Source organism: Botryllus schlosseri, chromosome 1 (genome assembly GCF_051294905.1).
Source record: "Botryllus schlosseri isolate E-star chromosome 1, Bs_hap1, whole genome shotgun sequence".
Classification (NCBI taxonomy): Eukaryota; Metazoa; Chordata; class Ascidiacea; order Stolidobranchia; family Styelidae; genus Botryllus; species Botryllus schlosseri.
Window position 1 is genome coordinate 13,408,383 of NC_137236.1, and position 9,816 is coordinate 13,418,198.

The 9,816-nt window shown below is 42.0% G+C and overlaps 1 non-coding gene across 1 annotated transcript; it reads right to left on the reverse strand.

The window, feature by feature from the left end:
- Positions 1–6,458: 6,458 nt before the first annotated feature.
- LOC145451625 (U1 spliceosomal RNA) lies at positions 6,459–6,624 on the reverse strand. The gene has a single exon (XR_013918967.1). It is a non-coding gene; the product is annotated as a U1 spliceosomal RNA (small nuclear RNA).
- Positions 6,625–9,816: the final 3,192 nt, after the last annotated feature.

The window sequence follows — 9,816 nt, forward strand, 5'->3', positions numbered from 1 at the left end:
CACTTATCTACAAGGCCATTTCGGCAAGCTGCACGCTTCTCAGAAATCAGATACCAAGACAATAAGCTATATATTATCCTTAGGACCGTAACTCCCGCACCTCAAACCCCCCAATTGTGTGGCGAGCTCGACGGGCGCCCAAAAACATAAATTATAGGTTACTTTTTTAAATTTATGCAACTTCATCAATATTTTTAGAGCGGGCACTCGGCGTTAGCCATTACCGCGCCACGACGCACCAAGATAAATGAACTTTAGGCCAACACGTGATTCCGAGAAGGAGGCACTGCGATTGCAACCGCTGATCAAATCAACTAAGTAAAGGGAATAAAGCTCGAGAGCGAGAAAACCTTCGCCGAAAAGGACTGCCTTATGTTGACCGAAAACCTCAAAGTCCAATTGTCCATAGGCAATATTTGCCAGTGAAGAAATACCAATCGGGAATCGGGGTCGTCTTTTTAGTTTGGTACGCTTCGGCGATTTCGATATCTTTTCACATAGCAGACGGGAGGTCACGAAATAACAACATGTAACGAAGTAATTATACCAACGGGCCCTCCCGAATATTTCCAAGACAGTAGGCCTACCTCATTCAGCTCTAGCGGTAAAACCAGGGTTGTAATGACTTGAGTCACGATTTTTTGATGACTCGACTTGACTCGAGTCATTTTCTCAAAATGCGGAAATGACTCGACTCGAGTCATTATGTGTATTGACTCGACTTGGACTCGAGTCATTGCGCATGACTCGAACCAAGTCATGTGACTCGAGACTCAGACGGCCAAGACCGACATTTCATTGTCATTTCGAAGAATAAATAGAGTAACCTCCCTATTGGGTTTTTATCTATTGGTATTGGTACTTGAAAATGCGACCAGAAACTAATAAAAGTGAGGAAAATTAGTATATTAGGAATGCGAACCATTCGATATCACTAAAAAGAGTTCTAACGGTGGGTTTAACAAGACTTCAACTGGAAACTGAGCAGTCAACACAATGACTTGGACTCGGACTCGAGTCAATATCCTACGACTCGGACGCGAACCTCTGCTCGAGGACTTGGACTCGTACTTGACTCGGTGGCGAATTGAAAATGACTCGACTTGACTCGAGTCAAAACTATAAAAGTAAGATTGACTTGTGACTCGGAACCTTGTGACTTGGTTACAACCCTGGGTAAAATTGAGTAGGCCACTCCGTGGGCTGAGAAAGGTTAAAAAATATAGCAATATATTTTTAATTACCAATATTATTGACCGATTGAATCATGAATCATGAATTAGGGCGCAGACGTTGCTAATTAGTGTATACAAGACATCTCGTGCATGTCGAAGGGGGCTGGTATTGATAAAAAAAACGCAGGTAGGGGTGTAAAGAGAGTTTCAAATGTATCATGTTTAACATTTTGTTCAAAATATAACGGTAAATATATATTTTTGGGTAATTAACCGTCACTTTGTCATGCCTCAGTATCAACAGATCCACTGAGCAGTGAGCACCAATTCATGTAATACACTGCTTCCAATTTTGAAATAAAATCAATACGCTGGATATTCCAAAATTTCTGACTCGGCCCGCCAGCATATTTTTGCTTCTCATTTGGCCCGCGGAGAAAAATAATTGCCCACCCCTGCGTTAGAGTAATGGATTGCTATATGTCATCGATATTGATACCAATGTCACCTAAAGTATAAGATTTTAGCAAGTTAAAGCTTAGCCACTAGATGGCCTAGCGTTATGGTTTTACGTCCTAGCGTCCAGACGTGATAAAGTACTTAGCATTACTACTCCAGTAGCAATAGCTATTTCAGGGACATAACAAAAGTAATTGGAGTAGAAAATTAAATGCCTGAAAGGTATTCAACTAAATTGTTTCAAAAGATAGATATGGTCGGGGCGTCACATAGTTATTCAGAGTGGGGGCGGCTAATTTCGAAATCGAAAGATGTTTCTTCGGGCCGAAAACAAAATGAATACAAAAACTACGTGCAGATCAACCCTTCGAAAATATAAACAGTTACCACGATAGGAATGGGATAGGAATACGACGTTGTATGTTGTTGCGGCATATGCAACCTCTCATGATACCCACACACACACGATCTGCGCGTATGCATACCATGAGTTCGTGATGTACGTATGCCGCTGAACAGGGAAGATGCACAAATAGCCTTGTCAGGATTTCTAAATCTTGCGTCACCTCTACATGCTATCCCGGTAATGCTGATCGCTAAGCTGTTGAAGCCTGGAAACATCGATCGACAGTATATGACACCGACTCAAAAGATGTTTCACAAGCTGAAGAATGTTCAAGAAATGCAATTTCTGTCAAGTGTCGAATCGGGCGACCCTCACCATGATCACAAAGCGCTACGATCTAGCAGACTCTGAGAACTAAATAATTCTAGCAGCATAATAAGATTAATTAGAGCGTAATGACAGTTATCTAATTATAATCTAACTTCTGAAATGTTTCAATGAAGAAATTGTGATTCCAACGTAATTTTACGCTTTCCTGAAAATGTCACAGAAGAACTCTATAGTGCGAAACGAGCCAATCATGGTGTACGGGACATTTGCTATTCACATTTGTTATTCCTATGAAAATGAATTCAAATTTGATATGAAGTGAGCCATATGTTTGCGAATTAGATATCCTATTCGGATCAGAATGAATAATTATAATCTTAATGAAATTTGGAAAACCGAAAATTTCTCATGTCATTTGACTTTGCGACATAATTATGCTGTAAAAATACAAAATTATTTTGCGTTCTTACGCCATTCTAGTACTCGTATACTCTACTGGACTAGGAGCTGGGTTTGGAATTGAATCAATCGAGTACTGACCACCTCTGCTCACGACCCTGTTTAGGTACCACTATCCAGACATGATTGACCCGGAACAATCGATGTTATCGGAAAATCGAATCTCACTGTCTTTCCGTCCCATATCCGCCTGGCTGCAAAATTAATGTCACGCCGACTACAACAGCTGGTGTCAGGTAAGTCGCAACGTGGTATGAGACCAAACGGGAAACTGTTTCCAGTCCAAATACTTGACGCAATGACAGGTGGAGATGGTAGCCTTCCGTGCACATCCAACCGAAGACAACGAGGAACAGATAGTGAAGGCATATCGCGACTCCGGTGCATATCGCCTGCAAAATGAAGAACAAAAACATCGTTTCGTCGATTACATACAGCGCAGAGTACATTGAACACTCTCGTATTCGACATTTCATGCTGGTTACGTCATATTTTGTGATACGATTGTTGATATACGACGTTCTTTTGAATTCTCTACTGGCTGCTGACGATTACCCCTGACGAGTGTCAGCCGAAAATATTCGGGATTATTTCAATATGAATATTCCATTCAATTTTATCAATATTTTAGCCACTTGTTAGTAAATTTTCATGACGGCCAGGATAATTATTCTCGTGGTAGCATAAACATGTCTCTGAGAGGCCAAGATAGTGGGGTATCCGAAGGGTTAGGGGATCGTGCCCTCCTTTTCAAAATCCCTGAATTTAAGTTGCTCTCACGCCGGCGACCAACACCATTCGCTAATTCGAGCTACCCGCCAATGCGCTCCTCGAAAACTTGGATTCCACGACACCTTGATCAAAGAGAATAGCAGACATGGCGACGCTTAATGCAGTTTTCAAATACCCATTGTCTTCCAGATCTACGCCATGAAATAAACTGCCTTGGAAGTGATATTCACAATTACAAATCCAAATTGAAAGCAACGCCATAGCTATCCATGTTCTTTATTGGTAAGTGATAGTTTTCTAGCACCACCGTAAAAATGTAAGTGTCGATCAATATTTAGATTTTCGAAATAAGCGCGAGAATAACATTTGAATAATATTTGTTATTGTAAATTCTAAATCAGTAGTTGTCAACCCGGGGTCAGCGGATATTATTTTCAAGAACGGTCATTTTGTTGCTGTATATCACGAGCCGGGAGTTGATATTTGCACAAGACATGTGAGGGTTGCACGATAATTGAGCCAAATTTGAACTAGAACTTGAGGGGGTCCGCGGGGGTCCGTCACTGTTCAAAAGAGGTCCACGAAGACATGAAGGTTAAGAACCACTGTTCTAAACTATTTACGATGAGTTGCGCTATCACAGGTGAGGCTTTGGCCCGTCTGTGCCTTACCTCTCCTTTCACGCTTTATTTTCGAACAATAAATATGAAAATTCAGTGATTTTGGGAATAAAAATGTTCATAATCTAGTCATTCATAAACATCATTGAAGGTTTCACAATTTCCCTTCACTCATCCCTGACGAAATGTGAGGTAGTGCCTCACTTGCCTTGCCTAACCCCACGTCACTGACGTATCACACCCTGCAGTGGGTATGTGCTGCTGTGGTGACCATGTTTGACTCCACCTACGCATGTGGGCACAAAAATATTGCACACGCTACGAATCTCATATATTAGTGTTACTGATACGTCACTAATTTTCAATTTTGACGTAACAGTTGATTGACTTGTGGCTCTTCGGTCGAAAAAGGTTCCCGGTCCCTGATCTATTGAGACCGTTGTTGACGATTTCAGATTGAATACGTTTTGTACAACAGGAGCAATGTGACCTCCTATTCATATGTATCTTCTTTGTGCACAAATATAGATGTTAAATATCGGATTTCCCACACATATTTCTATTGTGCAAAACGCCCCATTTCAGTCTCAGTGCCCTACATCACCCAATTTGTCGCTATCACCCTCTTCGAAGCAGTGTTGGGATGACTCGAGTCATGACTTGACTCGAGTCAGACTCGAGTCAACTTTTTCGCATGACTTGACTTGACTCGAGTCACTTTGCAAAAATGACTTGACTTGACTTGACTCGGAGCTTCAGAAGTGTGGATTGACTCGTGACTCGGAGCAAAATTTACGAGTCAATTTCAAGTCATCAAGTAAACGATGTCGATTTAATCTCTGTATCTTGTTTATGTTCGTATTATTCGCGATACGCCGGTGTGACTTGTGAGAGAAACCGGTCATTCACTGATTGTACCTTTCACTGACCCCCCTTGTTATATCACAAATAAATTGACCGAAAACGAACTTATGACAGCTTACGTTTATGTACTAACAGTAGCATATTCTAATAGCAACGTATCTCTGTTTTCTTATACGGCTCAGTGCTTACATTGAGCAGTGCCCACGTTAACCAACGCTATCGTATGATTTTAATCGAACGAATATAGTTTATGCGTTTATATTCTCACGGATGTGTAGATGGGTAGTGTATTATATCATATCAATTTGTTTCAACTTCTCGACGCTTCGTAGTCGATCATCTATTTTGGCTCACGTATTTGATTAGCTGCTCTACGTCTGCGTGAGCGATACAGAGCGCCCTTTTGCATGTATATTTGGCCTTATACTCGTTATTTAATTCAAGATATATGACCAATACATCTGTCTTTTACACATATAGCAAAATGTAATGACTATGAATCATCACACATACTTCGAAAATTCAATTTGACTTGAATTGTGACTTGACTCGTGACTTGACTTGACTTGACTCGACTTGACTCGAGTCACCTCCAAAAAACGAGTGACTTGACTTGACTCGAGTCACCTTCGAAAATCGATTGACTTGACTTGACTCGAGTCAAAATGTGCGATGACTCGAAATGACTCGTGACTCGAAGGTAGTGACTTGATCCCAACACTGCTTCGAAGTCGCCACCACCCTCAGGCGGCACTGGTGCCAACTTTGGAAACAATTGCTTTAACACCATGCAGCGGGATACGTTCCAAACTTCTAAATAAATTTAAAAGTTGATGTTTCATTTCTGCATTTAATGGACAAGATTCTAACTTCCGACGCTTGAGAACCACTGATTTAGCTATATTCTCTATGTCATGTATAGATGCCAAAACAATTTCAAACGTAACTGTTGCCGTTATTTTTTTTAATCACATTATGCACTTTTGTATTGTATACATTCATAACTGTTTAAAATTTCAATGTGAAGGCGCCTAACAAAACCGTTTAGGAGTTCGCACCATCCCTGGTGATCAGACCTCTTTGGGATCAAGTAGGAGCGTTTGCAATCGAAAAATAGTGAATATTGGAACAGAAACAGATGATTCACGTCGGGACAACAGCGCATGTGTACTTACTCTGTTCGTCGTTCTGTCGATACCGACCAGAAACACGAACTGCGCAAGCGCGAAGGTGACGCATAAATTCCTATGGATCGAAGTCCGAACCGACTTCAGACCCTCGATCAAAGTGAAAAGGGTGGCGGATACCAACAGACAGGCGACGGAGATGCTACATCCGATCTTCGTAATCATCGTGAGAGCCAAGTTATCGGCGTCACTTAGCTGAAATTGAAGGATAACATGGAAAGTTTCAATTTGACGCACCCGACCCCATCGGCCATACTTGAATAGATCTTGCAGCAATTTGCGGGATAAAGGGTGAGCGCGAACGCAGACCCCACTATCAAAAATTCCACGACCGACTCACCCCCATTTGGGGCAATCGCCGGAGTCAGCCTTTATCCTGAGTGCAATGGATAGGCCTCGTCCGGGCGGCACCGCATTCATGAGCACGATGAACCGCGTCGTCAAGTAAGTATGAGTATAGAGTGGCTACGTAAAAGTGCATAATGACTCGTCAATATTTCACTGTTTGCGGTGAGCACGTATGTCCAATGCATTTCTCCTATTTGGTGAAGACGTTACTGAATTCACTCATTCAAAACATGTAATATCATCTGTTGGCATTAGCTAAAATTACATGTCCTACGCCCGGGCACGGCAACCTTTCGTATGTAGCATGCCAAAATGTCGAAGTATTACCAACTGGCGTACCAAATATTTTTAATTCTGTCACATTTAGCGTTTCAAGCAAGGAACCCTACCAACCGCTTATCTGCAGCTTGCAACGGCATCGGTTACGCCAGTGATTCTTAACGTCTACGTCGCGAAGGGTATAAATTTTGGTCGCTACCGCACTAGCCTATCGCTTAATGTACGTAATACTTGCATCACTTATTTTTAGATTGATCTATGATTGATCTTCTGCGGTGCCTTTGGTTATTTGCAGGTCCACTCTCTTCGATACCATAGCCAAAATTGTCGGTTTGATGTCACAATAAGATTGGTCTAACTCTAGATTTGTCTGCAAACCTCCAAATGTCGCGGTAAAGCGGTAAGTTGTCGTTTCCAGATATATTGGAATCGCTTACACCAGCAGATATATTGGAATCGCTTACACAGGGGTGTCAAACTCAATTGATGTCGCGGGCCGGATTCAACACTTCAGGTCGCTTGCGGGACACACCAAAATTCTTCAATCCCAAAATACCTCAATGTCCATGCTCTTATTTATCTTTTGAATACTTCATTAACCAGCCTATATACATATTAGTATATTACATTATATTACGGATCCTAGGGGTTCTACTCTAGCTGCACCATTATATGCTGATTGGGAGACGGAATACAGTTATAAACCGATAAAATAGTGACTTCAACGATGATATAACTTGTTAAATCTCGATGCTTCCTTTGTTTAAGTATTATATTGGCATCAACCCTGCGTATGCGTTGGCAGGAATGCAAAAGATTTAATTGTAAACGAGGACGTAGGCATTTGCTTCATATTATTTTACCGCGATTCAGGTTTCTCTGGAGGTCGGAGACCTCTATTCTACTTCCCATGTAACCTATCAGGGTTTCACATTGGCGTTTTCGCTTCTGTGCTGTGAATAACTAGTTTTTGGTAGGTCGAATGAATTAGCACTGTCTTGCCTTCTCAGAATTGGGTGTCAATGCCAGCGACATGCTTCTTATGGTAACTAGAAACCACAACACCGTAGTCGGGTGATTATAATGTGGCCTATAAGCAACAAACATCCTCTAGATGTGCTCTCTTGAAGGACTAATTAATGGAAGTATTTCTTACTAAAAATATCATCATTTATTAGAAATGTGCTAGATAATACACTCATTTTTGAATTTACTCAGAATTGCTTCGCGGGCCCGATAAAATCATCTGGCGGGCCAGATGTGACCCGCGGGCCGAATGTTTGACACCACTGGCTTACACGTACCAGACGCGTTGTGGAGAGATGGCGCAGTGGTATGATCCACGGCTGCAACACCAATGGGTGCGGGTTCGAGTCCGACCGAGGTCGACTTCCGAATTCCGATACCTAAGTGTTGGAGGTTTACCTAGGCTCCTCCTCGCCACCACATCCGCGTCAGCGGTGTCTTACAAAAGCCTAGAGGCCGTGCTATAAGTCGGCAGTTACGGAAAATAAGAAGAATATCGGCCTGGTGTAAATGACCATAGTAGTCGACAAACACCATGAATACCCCAAAACAAACACGTACCAGACGAGACTAAAAGAATATGTCCTTTTGTGAGACGAACACGATTTAAAATTGGTATTTGACATGGAACTCAATATTTTCCTCGGCGGGTGTCATTCGATGAGTGCGGCTCAAGCTGTGGGTACTTGAATACTCGGCTCTGATTATTACGGCACCTGGCGATTGGGCATATCCATGCCTAACGTTTCAGCGATCATGCGTCGGGTATACTACTTTCAACTTGTAGCGTACTTTGTGGGCCAACCGTTGTAAACAGCACATTGTGTGCTTATTGTGAATCATAAACGGTCACACAAAACCTGGTATCATACTTGACCCACCGCATATCCCAGTGGCGGCTCGTCCTATAGGGCAACTGGGGCATTGCCCCACCTAAAATTCTGTTCAATAACAATTCATTACCATTTATAGACGCACACCAATCTATATATACCGAAATCACAGCGAAAATCGTATTTTTCTTGTCCTTTCGCTTGTAAATGCCCATATATAGCGAAGTCTCAGCGAAAATTGAATTCTCTTCTGTGTTTTCGCTTTGCGAATGCCTAGCCGGGGCATGCCCCGGTAGCGCTCATAACAAGCTTTCACTGTCTATTCTCTCAAAGTCGCGCACAATAAAGAAACGGTGGTTTACTCTCTCCTATTCATAAAATTACCGAGCAACCGGGGCACAATAGCTCTGTGCCCCTAAGGTGTGATGTAACAATCGTATCTATAGCTGAACTCGGTTACCGTCATATGCGTTTAGTCGACCTTTGCTGGTATAGGTCGATTTTGATGGTGTTTTACACCATGAAAACTCTTGAAACTTGGTATGTCATGTCGTGATGGTGGTATTTAACACTGCCCCAAGTTTCAGGGTTTCTACTTAAAGTTTAGGGCAGTAATTCCGTTTCCGAAGTTGATTGTGTGCTGATCCGTCATGTAGCCTATCGCAAACAGATTTTACTCAAAAGCCGGTATTGGTATCCATTGATTTTGACGATGTTCAATACTGAGATCGGTTATGACATTTGGAACGGTAAGTCTTAATGTTAGTATCGAACGCTGTACCAAGTTTTAAGTTTGTCACTGAACTGTGTTAGTGGTAATTTCGTTTCCTAATTCGAGTGAGAGCTGACTCGTCATTTATCGCTAACAGATTATACGCAAAGCCGGTATTGGTCTCTATTGATTTTAACGATGCTCCTTACCTAGATCCGTCATAAGCTTTTGCACGGTATGTCTTGATTTTAGTATCGAACGCTGTGCCAAGTCTCAAGGTTGACACTCAATGATTAGAGCAGTAATTTCGTTATCAAGGTCGAGTATGGTAGAGATGTGCTCCGATCTGACAATTTAGCCTACAACGCATTGCGGATTTCACGCAAAAGCCGGTGTATCTGCGGTAACGTTAACTGAGATGATGATATCATTCTCAATTTGCATTC